Source organism: Arabidopsis thaliana, chromosome 2, assembly GCF_000001735.4.
Source record: "Arabidopsis thaliana chromosome 2, partial sequence".
Lineage (NCBI taxonomy): Eukaryota > Viridiplantae > Streptophyta > Magnoliopsida > Brassicales > Brassicaceae > Arabidopsis > Arabidopsis thaliana.
The window spans coordinates 4,572,796-4,586,571 of NC_003071.7; the positions used below are offsets into that span (position 1 = coordinate 4,572,796).

At 40.3% G+C, this 13,776-nt stretch overlaps 2 pseudogenes across 2 annotated transcripts; both read right to left on the reverse strand.

Annotated features, from left to right (window-relative positions):
* Positions 1-820: 820 nt before the first annotated feature.
* Positions 821-8,424, reverse strand: AT2G11450 (annotated as a pseudogene; the record flags this gene model as incomplete). The annotated part of the gene is made up of 1 exon: positions 821-8,424.
* Positions 8,425-13,089: 4,665 nt separating this feature from the next.
* Positions 13,090-13,454, reverse strand: AT2G11460 (annotated as a pseudogene; the record flags this gene model as incomplete). Its single annotated transcript has 1 exon — positions 13,090-13,454.
* Between the last annotated feature and the right edge of the window lie 322 nt (positions 13,455-13,776).

Consider the following 13,776-nt stretch of genomic DNA (forward strand, 5'->3'; position numbering starts at 1 on the left):
CCAAAAAGCGTGGGCTAGGTCTACATGAAAGACTACTCTTGTTGGCTCATACCTAACACGTTATACCAAGCTCGATCGAAAAAGACCTCACAATCACACACAAATGATCTTTCGCTTAAAATAAGGCTTGACTAAGGGTATAAGAAACTGCTCTAAAAATGAGAGACAGCTACTTGGATTAACAGAGGGTGGTGAAGTGAATAAGATAATCCAAGTATGTATATGGTAGCCATGAGTTCACAAACAATGCATAGACATGATAATTGCAAATTCAGTTCAGGTTCTAATACATAGGGAATGGCATCAGATAAGCGAGTTTCGAATCAAAGTAGTATAGTCAAGTTACAAATTCAAAGCATGGTGCAGCCTTACTTCAGAGATACAATCGGTTATGCAACAGAGAACTAACAACCTCGGCATTGAACTTACTTCATTGAATCGAAACATGCTTATCGGTTTGATATCATAATTATCCCCTATGCAAATGAGCAATCCTAAATGCAAGCACACTATATACAATCCTAAAATGAAATGCAATCTACATGACACTCTGTTTTTGATGAAATCATTTTCTGAAATTTTTTCAAATTTTTATGGTTTTTTCTATGCCTTAGATGATGCAAAATTTGAAATAAGAAAAGAGAACACAATGTTAAACATGTCTTGAACCCAGTCCCTTGTGTAATAAAAATCTGAAAGAGAATTCAAGACCAAAGCACAAAATACACAAATAAAAATAAAAAGATGCTATGGTATATACAATGGTTGAGGTGGTGTTACCTCAGTTGTCAGAGGTAGGTTCCTGCTCGTTGATGCCGTGATAAGCATCCCAATTCATTCCCGAGTACTGCCCATCTTGATCCCACTGATTTTCCTTGACACTCTACTCTTTCTGAACCCACGGATCCTGCTCGACACTCTGCTCGATATCACGTCGAGTATCTTGGTCGAGTGATCTTCTATTGGACATAAGAAGGTCCTTGCTCCTTGGCTGAACCATTCTTGTTTTTCTCCTTCTTTTCTGCTCGCGGTGCTCATGAGATGAATGTCTTGCAGGAGCTTGGGGGCGACTTACCTCTCGTTGCTCATAGGCAGATTGCCTTGATGGTGAAATTATGTGCCTTCTTGAAACCACTTCTTCAGGGCGGTTTTCTCTCACCATGGTGGCGCCTGAGGATGAACAGCTCAGTACAGCCTTAATTGCGGTTATGGCCTTGCCACATTTTTCCAACATCTTGTCTTGAAACTTATTCCAAGCACTCATCGAACCACTATTCTTATGCGCAACAGTTAGACTGCATCCCCTCATGACTCTCATGCTCAGTAAACAAAGCCCATCTCAGGTGAGGAATGTCGATCCATCTAGGGGCAAAGGGAGTCGACTGAAGTGGCACTCCACAAGCCATTAGTATAGGTGTTATCGTCCCTCCTATAGAAATGGTTCTCTTGTACTTATTCGCTAGTGCTCATTTCCTGAAACCACAAAGATGATTCAATAAACGCATTGATGGTGAAGCATCGTTTGTGTCACCCTTCATAGGCACTTTGTTCTTAGTGTAGACTAAGATATCCTTTAGGGCAATATCTAGCAGCTCTATCTCGCCATTGTTAGTCGGTCCGGTCTTCTCCCTTGCGTAGAGGACGTTAGCCATTGCTTTCTGGAAGTACCGAATGCAGGGGTTTCGGATTGTGTTGCTCTTGGCCTTTGCGGACGAGAATTGTGCGTCATCACCTATTGTTACCCAAAGATCCAAAAGGTCCTCTTTCTTGACCTTGGGTTTAACATAGTCCCTCTAGAGAATCCGAACATATCCTCAAGAGTTTTGATAGCGAAAACATAGTCTTTTTCATAGACTGCGAATGTGATATACCCAAGCCCTTCTTCTCTTGCTTCATGGCTAGATAGACCCTGAAACAACTCTACTTCCAGCGAAGCAAGAAACTGAAGCGCCTCTGTTTTGTAGGCTGAGTGAGGGTTGGTCATGAGACCCAAAAGACCACTCTTTTCAAAGAGGTACTCAACATCCTCTGTTATGCCAAGCTCGTTCATGGTTTCGGAGTGGGGGTATCGAGTGCCATGGAATTCGTGAGCCGCCAAAAGCTCATAGTATCCATCCGGTGATAGCTTAGTCTTCTTCATCAAGGATTTAGTGGTTCTTGGAGTTATTTCAGGGAAATAGTCTTCATCTCCACCAAGGTCTTCATCCACGAGGCTTTTCTCTTCTGCCATAGCTCTCTTACCTCTTGCAATTTCCGCTCTTCTCCTATCACGAGCTAGGACCTTGGCGGACAAAGAAGAAAATGAGAGAGAGTGATATCTTATCTTTGGTTTCGATTTGGATGAGTGGAGGAGAATGGTCTCCTATGCTTTTTTTGTTGGGATAAGAGTGTTGACCAAATAGTGATTGAGCATGATGGGTAAAGGCTTTTTCCACCGAGTAATAGAATGATGGAGAGACAAGTGGGCCACTCGATCACCATTCTTGGTCGTTTAGTCACTTTACTCGACCAATTGATAGAGTAAAATGGTGATGCAATTTTACTCGACCAATTTATAGAGTAGAATTGCTTCTGTTGCAGATATTTCTTGATCACAGAGTTCACAGCTCTACAAATCCTGATTTATTTCTTGACTTCCAAAAACACTAAAAAGCATATCAAAATATCAAAATTAAATATGTACAGAGATAGGCATGGGATTTCCTCCCAAGTGAGCTAGTTTAAAGTCTTAAGCTAGACTTCTTACTATTTTAGGCATTGATGGGTTCCTAGAGGTCAACTGTAGTTTCTTCTGGAATAGGGCAATCTGTCATATAACGCTTGACCCTCTGCCTATTCACAGTAAATTAAGAACTCCAATCCCTAGTAAGAGTAATTGCCCCATATGGCAATACCTCTTTCATGGTGAAAGGCCCAGACCACTTGGATTTTAGCTTTCTTGGAAACAACTTGAGTCTGGAGTTGAACAGCAGAACTTGGTCTCCAATGTTGAAATCTTTTGGTGAGATCTTTTTGTCATGAAAGGCTTTTATTCTTTCTTTGTAGATTTTCAAACTCTCATATGCTTCCAGCCTAATCTCTTCCAGTTCATGCAGGTCGACTGATCTTTTCTCTTGAGCTCCCTTGATTTCCAAATTCAAGTTTGGTTGTCCAAACGGCTTTATATTCCACTTCAACTGGTAGATGACAAGATTTCCCATATAGCATCTGGAATGGGGTTCTCCCAATAGGCGTTTTGTATGCGGTTTTATAGGCCCATAAAGTCTCATCAAGTTTAGTTGACCAATCCCTTCTTGAGACATCAACAACTTTTGTGAGTATAGCTTTGATCTGTCTGTTTGATAGTTTTACTTAGCCACTGGTCTGAGGGTGATGGGGAGTGGCAACCTTATGCTTAACTCCATATTTTCTCAATAGACCTTCAAAGACTTTGTTTATGAAATATGAGCCTCCATCACTTATCACTACCTTCGGAATACCATATCTGGGGAAAATAATGGACTTAAACATTTTCAGAACTACTTTGTGATCGTTGGTTTGTGCTGCTATTGCTTCTACCCACTTGGAGACGTAACCCACTGCTACTATGATATAAGCATTTCCATATGACGGAGGGTTGAACGGACCCATTAAGTCTATTCCCCACACATCAAAAACTTCTACCTCAAGAATTGGATTCTGTGGCATCTCATTCCTTTTGGATATGTTCCCAACTCTTTGGCATGGATCGCATTTCGCTATGAATTCCTGAGTATCCTTAAACATTGTGGGCCACCACAGACCTACTTGCAAAATTTTCTGGGCAGTCTTGAAGGTTGCGAAATGCCCACCATAGGTGGATCCATGGCAATGTCCCAGTATACCTTGAACTTCTCCTTCAGAGACACACCTCCTGAATAGCCCATCACTCTCCTTTTTATACAAGTACGGCTCATCCCAGTAGTAATGGTGGATGTCTCTAAAGAATTTTTTTTTTGTATATGCATCCAAACTCTGGGGGATCATACCACTTACCAAATAATTGACTAAATCTGCATACCAGGGCAACTTTTCTTCTTCAACTGCATATGCTTCTTCCAGCATGTCCTTTGTGTCGAAGTTTTTGTTAACAAGGTCATAGAACATAAGCTGTTCTTCGAGCATAGTGTCATCTATCAGGACTGAATCTTCAATTCTCATCCTGGAGAGATGATCTGCAACTCCATTTTCAACACCTTTCTTGTCAATGATTTCCATGTCAAACTCTTGAAGCAATAGTATCCACCTCAGAAGCCTTGGCTTGGTTTCCTTCTTGGCATAGATGTGCCTTAGCGCTGCATGGTCTGTGTAGACCTTCACTTTGGAGCCAACCAAATAGCTTCTAAATTTCTCAAAGGCGAAAACCACAGCTAAAAACTCCTTTTCTATGGTTGCATATCTTGTTTGAGCTTCGTCCATTATTCTTCTAGCGTAGTAGATGACGTGAAGTTTGCCATTAATATTTTGGCCTACGACAGCCCCAACTGCATAATCGGATGCATCACACATGATCTCAAATGGGTGGTCCCAGTTGAGTGCTTGAACGATAGGTGTAGACACCAATGCTTCCTTTATCAAATGGAAAGCTTTAAGACAATCTTCATCAAAGTTGAACTCAGTTTCCTTGCACAGCAATCTAGTGAGGGGTCGAGCAATCTTTGAAAAATCTTTTATGAATCTCCAGTAAAACCCTGCATGGCCTAGGAAGCTCCTGATATCCCTAACTGTCTTAGGGGGTTGCAGCTGAATCATGACATCGATTTTTGCCTTGTCGACTTCGATTCCTTTACCAGAAATCGTATGCCCTAGCATAATTCCTTTATGAACCATGAAGTGACACTTCTCCCAGTTGAGTACCAAATTGGTTTCCTCACACCTTGAACCCTGCACAAATTTAGCAAACATGAGGAGAAAGAGGATCCATACACTGAAAAATCGTCCATGAATACCTCCATTATCTCCTCAATAAAATCTGGGAATATCGAAGTCATGCTTCTCTGGATAGTCCCAGGAGCATTACATAAACCAAATGACATTCTCTTATAAGCAAAGGTTCCATAGGGGCAGGTGAAAGTGGTTTTTTCTTGATCATTAGGGTGAATTGCAATTTGAAAGAAACCACTATAGCCATCAAGAAAACAGTAATAAACATGGTTAGCTAGCCTTTCTAGCATTTGATCAATGAATGGCAAGGGAAAATGGTCTTTTCTAGTTGCAGCATTTAGTTTCCTGTAATCAATGCACATTCTATGTCCTGTTATAGTTCTAGTGGGAATGAGCTCATCTAAATCATTTTTTAACTATAGTCATTCCTCCTTGGGTACACAGTGCACAGGAGAGACCAATGTACTGTCCGAAATTGGATAGATTATATCAGCATCAAGCAATTTAAGAATTTTCTTTTTAACCACATCTTTCAAATTTGGATTTAATCTCCTATGTGGTTCAATACTAGTATATGATTCATTTTCAAGATAGATCCTATGAGTACATAAACTAGGTGAAATTCCTTTAATATCAGCTAATGAATACCCAATTGCCTTCCTATACTTTCTAAGCTCATTCAACAACTGGTTCACTTGTTCATCACTTAATCCATCATTAAAAATGACGGGATAAGTATCATTTGGACCGAGAAACGCGTACCTCAGACCTTTTGGAAGAGGCTTAAGGTCAACCTTTGGAGCTTTGAGTTCTGACCAGTCATCTGAACTTATATTCTCTCCTCCATGGTCTAGCATCTCAGTAGAGTTCGTTTTTTCAGCGATTAGGCTCATGGTGCATCCTGATACTGCTTCTTCTGAGGGAACAATCAATTCCTCAAACTCTCCTGGTCCTTCCATTGGTATGTGGGCGTCTAGATACTCTTTGTACCCTTGAGTTTCTAAGTGTAGGTAATCTTCTTCTCCTTCGTTGGTTAAGGCACTTGCTAGGTGATCTCCTTCTGCAAGTTCTTCCAGTAATTCGTCAGCCAATCCATCCATTTCTTCGATCCAAAAGACTTGTCCATTGATTGTTGGTTTCTTCATAGCTTTGTTAATGTCGAAGGTCATTTTCATCTCCTTCCCCAGGTTTAGGTCGATTTTTCCCTTCTTCACGTCGATAATAGCTCCTGCAGTAGCTAGGAATGGTTTTCCTAAGATCAATGGGTCTTTTGGCTCCTCATCCATCTCCAGTATTACGAAATCAGTAGGGATGTCTATTGATCCGACTTTAACAGGCAGGTCTTCGAGAACTCCATGAGGTATTCTGACTAATCTGTCAGCTAATATCAGTTGGATACCGCAGGGTTTGTATTTACTAAAACCCAATCTTCTGGCTACAGATAGGGGCATGAGGCTGATTGAGGCACCCAAATCACATAGACATTTACTGAAAGATGACGGTCCTACTGAACAAGGTAGGGTGAAGGATCCCGGATCTCCCAACTTCCTTGGTATTATATTTTTCTGGATGAAAGCGTTGCATTCATGGCCTATTACCACCATTCCCTGCACTTCCTTGGTTCTTTCCATAATCAGATCATTGAGGTCCTTGTGGGAGTGTGGAATGAGCATGAAAGCATCCATTAACGACATTCTTAGCTCAATCTCCTTTAGCTGCTTATCAAAAAGGGTTTTGTATTTTTCTATTAATTCCTTCTTGAATCTTTTTTGAAAAAGCATAGTCAGTTTGAAGGGTGGCGGAGACCATTCTTTATTTTTTCTGCAGCCGCGGCTTTACTTTCCTCAAAAGTTGGCTTTGTTCGATCGAGTAGAGGGTCGAGTGAGTATGAAGGCTGATCAAGCTTAATTGGTTCATCAGTTTGAACTTCGTTTTTATGCTGGTCCTCCCCTTCTTGAACTTCACTATCTTCAGTGATCTTTTCTGTTGGTTGGGTGTTGAGCAATTTCCTTCCACTACAGAGTGTGACTGCGTGTGCATATTCCTTGGAATTTTGAATGGTTTTTCCTGGATGTGGCCCTGTATACGTTGAGGAGGTATTGGAAACAGGTAGACGTTCCATGGATGTCATTTTAGATGTGAGATCCTCATATTTGCTTCTTAACTCATTATAGGAACATGCAACTTTACTATTAATCTCAGCCAATCGTTTTTCCAGAACTAGAGCTCCAGTAGTTTGACCCTGAATGATTTGTTGAAGCATTCGTTTTGAGTCAGGATCTTGAGCTACTGGGCTTGTTGTGGTTGTTGAGTGAACCCTTGTGGTGGAATCTGATGTTGATATCCTCCATTAAACTGTTGGTTAGGGAGATAACCTTGGTTGGACTGAACAAAAGGCTTAGACTGATTTTGTTGTGGTGGATACACTGGATCTTGGGGGTTAGCTACATTGGTGCTTCTGTAGGAGAGGTTTGGGTTGGGCTTGTAGTTGTTGTACCCCTTGTTGAACCCTTCTTGGTTTTGGATGTAGCACAGCTCTTCAGTTTGATCATTCCCCCTTTCTTGCATTTAGAAGTGCTTTTCATCAGTAATGTAGTCTATCTGCTTCTACTGAGCCAACAACAGCTTGTCGAACTTTTCATTCAGAGCCTTGATATCCTTGCTTTGTTTGTCCTCACTACCTCCAGTTCCTCTCATTGAGCGATCATAGTCTTCATTGTAGCACCCATCAGATTGTGCTAGATTTTCGACCAACACCCATCCTTCTGCTACATCCTTGTTCAGGAAGTTTCCATTGGAGGCGGTGTCGAGTAGCATTCTGATCTTTGGTAAAGCTCCTCTATAGAGTGTGCTCAATAATGAAGCCTTCTTGAAACCGTGATGGGGGCACTGAGTGGTGTAGCTTTTAAACCTCTCCCAAACTTCATAGAAAGTTTCATTGTTTTTCTTTGTGAAGCCTGAGATCTCGTTCCTCAATCTAGCGGTGCGAGCATTAGAGAAGAACTTGGCAAGAAAAGTTTTCTTACAATCATCCCAGGAGGTGATGGAGTTTGGGGGCGGAGTCTTCTCCCAGTGGTGTGCCTTGTCTCCCAAAGAGAAGGGAAATAGTCTGAGCTTAAACATATCTTCAGTGACACCATTGATCTTAGTAAGGCCACAGAGCCTATCAAAGCTGTCAAGATGGTCCAAGGGGTCTTCCATAGGTAGACCATGAAACTTGTTTCCTTGGATCATTGAGATGACACCACTCTTGATCTCAAAGTTGTTGTTCTGAACTGGTGGTGGCACTATCTCTTGTCTTCGGTGATGATTCCTTGGGGCATTACCAGCACTAATGTTTCTTGGTTGATCAACATTAGGTGGGTCTTGAACATGAAGTGGTTTGTTCTGTTGATCCATAGCAGCTGGTCTTTGCTGATCACAGGGTGCCTTTGCTTTGGTTTCTTGTAACTCACGAGCTATTCTATCTATTCTGTCTCTGAATGGTAGTAGGTGTGCAGAACCTTTGGATCGATTTTGCATGTACAAAGATTAGTAGTTAGTACCTATACCACATAAATAAGTAGACGAAAATATGAGTTAGTAACTTGATAAATGTAAAAGAACTTGATCGTAAAAGTTTCTGATATCTTGAATGTAACAATGCAACAATGAATTGGCAACATCGCCAAATTGATAAACAGGTTTTTTAGGCCTACTTATATGCTGAAGGGTGTGAGGTTCAGTTCAATTCTCCTACAAATAGTAACATGTCGATGCAGCTATATGGGGTGTCAATCCAGTCCACTGTTATCGCTAGCAATCAAGACGTGTACAGAAACTATTAAGTCAAGCCAGATTATAATGATGGTGGGTTTCTAGTAACAATCCTAGGCCAGGATTCAAACAAAGAAAAATAAGAACGTAAGAGCCCTACTCGATCATTGGGTCGAGTAGAACCAACAGGTGACAAAATTAAGAAACCTAAATGCAATCAACAGGGGATACAAATAACAAGTAAATAAAAGTGCAATTAACAGGGGGTACAAATAAATCTAGTAGAAGTTCTAAGGATGGATTCATTGATAAGGGCAATTCTAGGGTTCATCAGATGGCTAATAGGTGAAAGGTAGATACCCTTGACGATAGATTTAAAAACCGGGTCAATCCACAGTCGTGACATAAACCCCCATAACTCTACCACTTCCTAATCTCAACTATCGTTGATGAAACATAGCAGAGCAGGGTTTAGGAAACAATCTACCAAAGCCAATAAGCAGACAAGCCAATGTCTTGGTCGAGTCTATAAATCTCTGGAATTCGTAGATCAGACATCCATTTGAACGTCTTTTGGACGCTGGACATCTATGATCGAATCTCCACATTAGCCAGCGAAAACCGCATAGCGGCCATGCGAATCCAGAAGGGTTCTAACCTAATCTTAACCACCTAACTAACCTAGAGATTACCCTAATCTAATTCATCCTCAAGAACCCTAATCACTACTCAAGCAACATTCTCAAGAACACAAACCCAGAAATTACTGAAATCATACCAAAATGTAGATCTAAGCAAGCTAAACAACTTTACTAAAACAACTAAATGCCAAAATGAAATAGATTAAGAGTAATTAAGTTTTGAAGATTCATAAACACAAACAAAAACTAAAGGATTAAAGCTAGATCCTTTGGACAAATCCCAAAGTGATCTATTTATAGTGAAATGTTGAAATCCTAGATTCACTAGAAGACAAAAGACTTGAGGCGGTTTGGGAGAATGCTCGATCTTGGGGATCGAGTAAAGAGGGTGTTGTAAAGTCTGCGTCTTTGTGTCTATACTCCGAGTGATCAATTGGTCGAGTAGATGCTTCTTCCTCTCCTATCCGTATGCTCAGATGTCTGGTTGAGTGGGGAATGAGGAGGATCCGAAGACGCTTTGATAGCTCAACAAGTCTTGTAGAGTTGGTCACCATTGGTCGAGTAAATGGGTCGAGTAGAGGATCGAGTAGGAGGGGCGAGTAGATCAATCTGCTTCTTCATCTGAGGCTGCCTTGATCGAGTAAGAGGGTCGAGTAAATCGCAGCCTCCTCTGTAGCTGCCTGGATCGAGTAAAGAGGTCGAGTGAAATGATGCCTCTTCTGTATCTGCATGGATCGAGTAGAGTCCTTTTGAGCTCCTTCTGCACCTAAAAACACACCAAAACATGCAATGCGTATGCAAGATGATCCTAGATGCCTAAGTATGCAAAATAAGCTAAAATGGTGCAAAATGATATGATACAATAAGCAAATGCACATCTAAATGATGATAAATGTCCATGTTGTCGATTTGAGTTACCTTTTATAGTTTATTAGATTATTTAAATTGATTATTGTAATGCTTAATATTTTAGATCTAGATATTCTAAATGCAATATTTTATTATATTTGAGATGCTATATTTGTTATACTGCAAAGCAATTTATTCGTATTTTAAGTAGGACTAAAGCAAATGTGTAAAATAAATCATAAACACTTTAATAGTGAGTTTGCTTATGTATAAAATGAAAAACTAACACATCTTAAGAAATAATATATTTTTTAAATAATAGAAAAAATAGTAATCAGTCTTCTTCTGAATAATATATTCGTAACATTATACATTATACTACATTAAAGTATCCATATAGAAAGTGATCTCTCTTTCTACCACTGACTGACAATAATAATTACTAAGCTTGCAACGCCCAAACTAGACTTCCACAACTATGCCACAACGCCAAGGTGTTGCTTTTAAGAAAAAAGAATCTACAAAAATAAGAGATAACGTTGAGAGATAACGTTACATGACCGAAAGTATTCAACTAAGAAATCGAGACATTGTTCAAACTAATTATACATATATTGGTAGCGTAATTATACTTTATTATTATACAAGGTAATCAATCATATATTCTTCCAAAATCTTACATAATTATCCAAAATGCAACGTAATTATACAATAACTGAATTTGAATATTATAATGTTACATCAAAAGTTATCCTCAATGCTAGAAGTTCTAAAGGATTTCGCATATTCGTAATGTTGCATTGAAGATGTAACATTCTTCGCAATAATATTCCTCTTCATGCTAATAAGCACAATCATGCATACTTATCTTCTTAGAATAAGCGAACTCCCATATTCGGGCCAATGGTATTTTCATTAGGAGGTTCATATGATAACAGTGTGTCAATCAAACCTTCACATTCTTCTTCCAAATCGGGAGAGTAATTATTGAACCAAAGCCGACCACCTAAGTTTTCCAATATCATGTCGAATGTAGCCCCAGCTATATCACCCATTCCAGCACACATTTGAAACATGGCATACGCCACATTTGCCGACTCATGAGTAGGCACAAGTCGGTTTAATAAAGCAAGAGAACCGGAGATATCCCTCTCTCGGGTTATTAAACGTAGAGATTCATAATAAATAGCCTTAGAGTGGCTGCTTACTAGGACCAACAATATGTTTTTGATGGTGTTGTTATGCATGTGCTGCTTCTTAGGTTGCAGAGTAAGAAGAACTAGCTGTTCAAATTCAAAACCAGCTCAAAGGACTATAAACTGCAAATTGAAATTAAGAGGCGGGAAGTTAAAAACCGAGTTTGGGATCCCGGAGGTTCAGGTTTCAGAAATTTGAACGTCAATCAGAAGCTACAATGACATTGTGGTTATGTTTAAATAGTCAAATGTTGATGAGACTGAGTTTTTTCTTTTGGGAGTTAAGAATGGTTCATGGCAACTTCTTCTTCTTGCGGGCAATTTTCACATATCAACAAACTTCTTCGGTTCAAATGGTTAGGCAGATAATGCCACTGCCACAACGGTCTTAATCACGTGGGAGAATGCATATGTGGATAACGCCATTGCTTGTCTTATCAACCATGAGGGCATGGTTGTTTTGGGAGGAAAGGATTTGATATAGTAAAAGGAGTGCTAAGAGAATACACACGTGGACGGTGGTGATTAAAGAAAGAAGCAACGGTTAAGATGAAATTATTAGAGAATTGTTGGGTTTAAAAGAAGTTGAAGATCAGAATTGGATTTTAATCGTTAAAATTTGTGAATTTTGTTGTTCTTCCTCTTTGAGGTTTTCTGGGTTTAGAATAATTTGATTCATCCTATATGAAGATCCATCAAGAGATCTTACAAGGTGAATCTGAGTTTCTCATGTTTTATGAACATTAGATTCTCTATCGTGTAATCCGTTTCGTGATTGAATGGAGTATTGATTTGGTGAGAATAAGTGGTTTAATTGTATCAACTAGAAAGAATAGTGTAAACGATCAAACAAAACCATAGAAACCGCCAACCTAAATTTGATCTAAAGTTCCCATGAATTCCTCTTTGAAACCACCTCATCCTAACTAGAGATCTACTCGCTCATGACAAGGGAGTTAATCAAAAGTTGGGTTGTGTAATCCATAATAAAGAGATGAATAAGACTTAAAAAGGGTTTAGAGATTACTTCATGCAATGTAGAACACAAGAGGCGAAGCTCCACCTTAAAGAATCTTATACAAAACGAAAGAGAAAAAGAGTGAGCTGGTGCTTCGAGCTCAAGGGTGCAGCGGCAAGTTGGCAGCTCTCGGCTGCGGCTAGGGTTCGCTTGTGATGAAGGCACGCCTTAGGGTTAGGGCTTAGAACAAGTATTTATACTAGGTGGTCAAGAATTAGGTCTAGGGGTAAGAACGTCAATCTGCCGGGTCAGTATGTGATCACACCGAGTTGTGGACTTCATTGGAGAAGCCTAAGACAGTGGCACAAAGAGGGAAGGACGTAGGCGTGGGCTTAGTGGTCGGCGGCAAGCTTCTAAGAGCTGACCTGGTTCAAGTCTCCTTGGTCGGACGCATTTTGGATTTATTATTTCCAAACGGCCGATTCTTGACATGTCTGTACTCTTCAGGTCATATCTTCGACACGGCTTTATGCATTGCTTCAATTCGACTTCAACGTTAATCTTGACTCTTCTAGCTTTGCATAAATACCGAAATGTCTCGTTTCCGGATGCTAAACTTCTGAAGTACTGGAATTGATCGCCTTTTGATACTTTTTGCTCCGAAACTCTTAAAACCTTCTTGGCACCTAGAATATGTGTTTCTCCTCCTCTTGGCTCTAGAATGGCACCAAATACTCTCTGAAACATAAGAAAACAACAGCTAAAACTGGCTAAAAAGTCGTGTTATTAAAGAAAAAAGACATGGAGACGATGGACTTGGCGCTGAAGAGCTTCCTCCGATACACCAAGAACGGAGAGACAATGAGAGGAGATACAAGTGACACAACTCCGTAAATGTACTTTCTCAACCACCTATACAGCTATAGAGGGTGGGCATTGTCCAAAAGCAAGAATAGAGCAAAAGGAGCGGTTTGCATTGGAGGAGTGGTTACACCAATTCTCCTATCGTGCGAAGTCCCTCCGAGATCGACTCAGACCGAACCAATATGGAAGGATATCGCCCATCTCAAGCTTACCCATGTAATCGAGCACCAAATGCATGATGAGAGGTACGCCTTCAAATTCGACCACCCGTTAACAGGAGAAGCGACTGATCGAGCAAGGGACGGATAATGTCGGGCCGAAGAACACATGAACGTCGTGGTCCACAACTTACTGGGGTTGCGATCGAGCACAATGACGAAGAGATGGCGGAACCGCACCAAGAACCGGTCATGCCAATGGAATACACTCAAGCGGAGATGGATGACTACATCTCCAGCAAATTCTACTGAGGTAACACACCAAACCCTTTGTAAATATCGCTTTTGTTTTTGTTTCTTTTGTTTCTCTTGAATTCTTTCTCAAATTTTGATTACACAAGGGACTGTGTATTTAAGTTTGGGAGAGTGTTCAAGACGTATTTGACATGTTT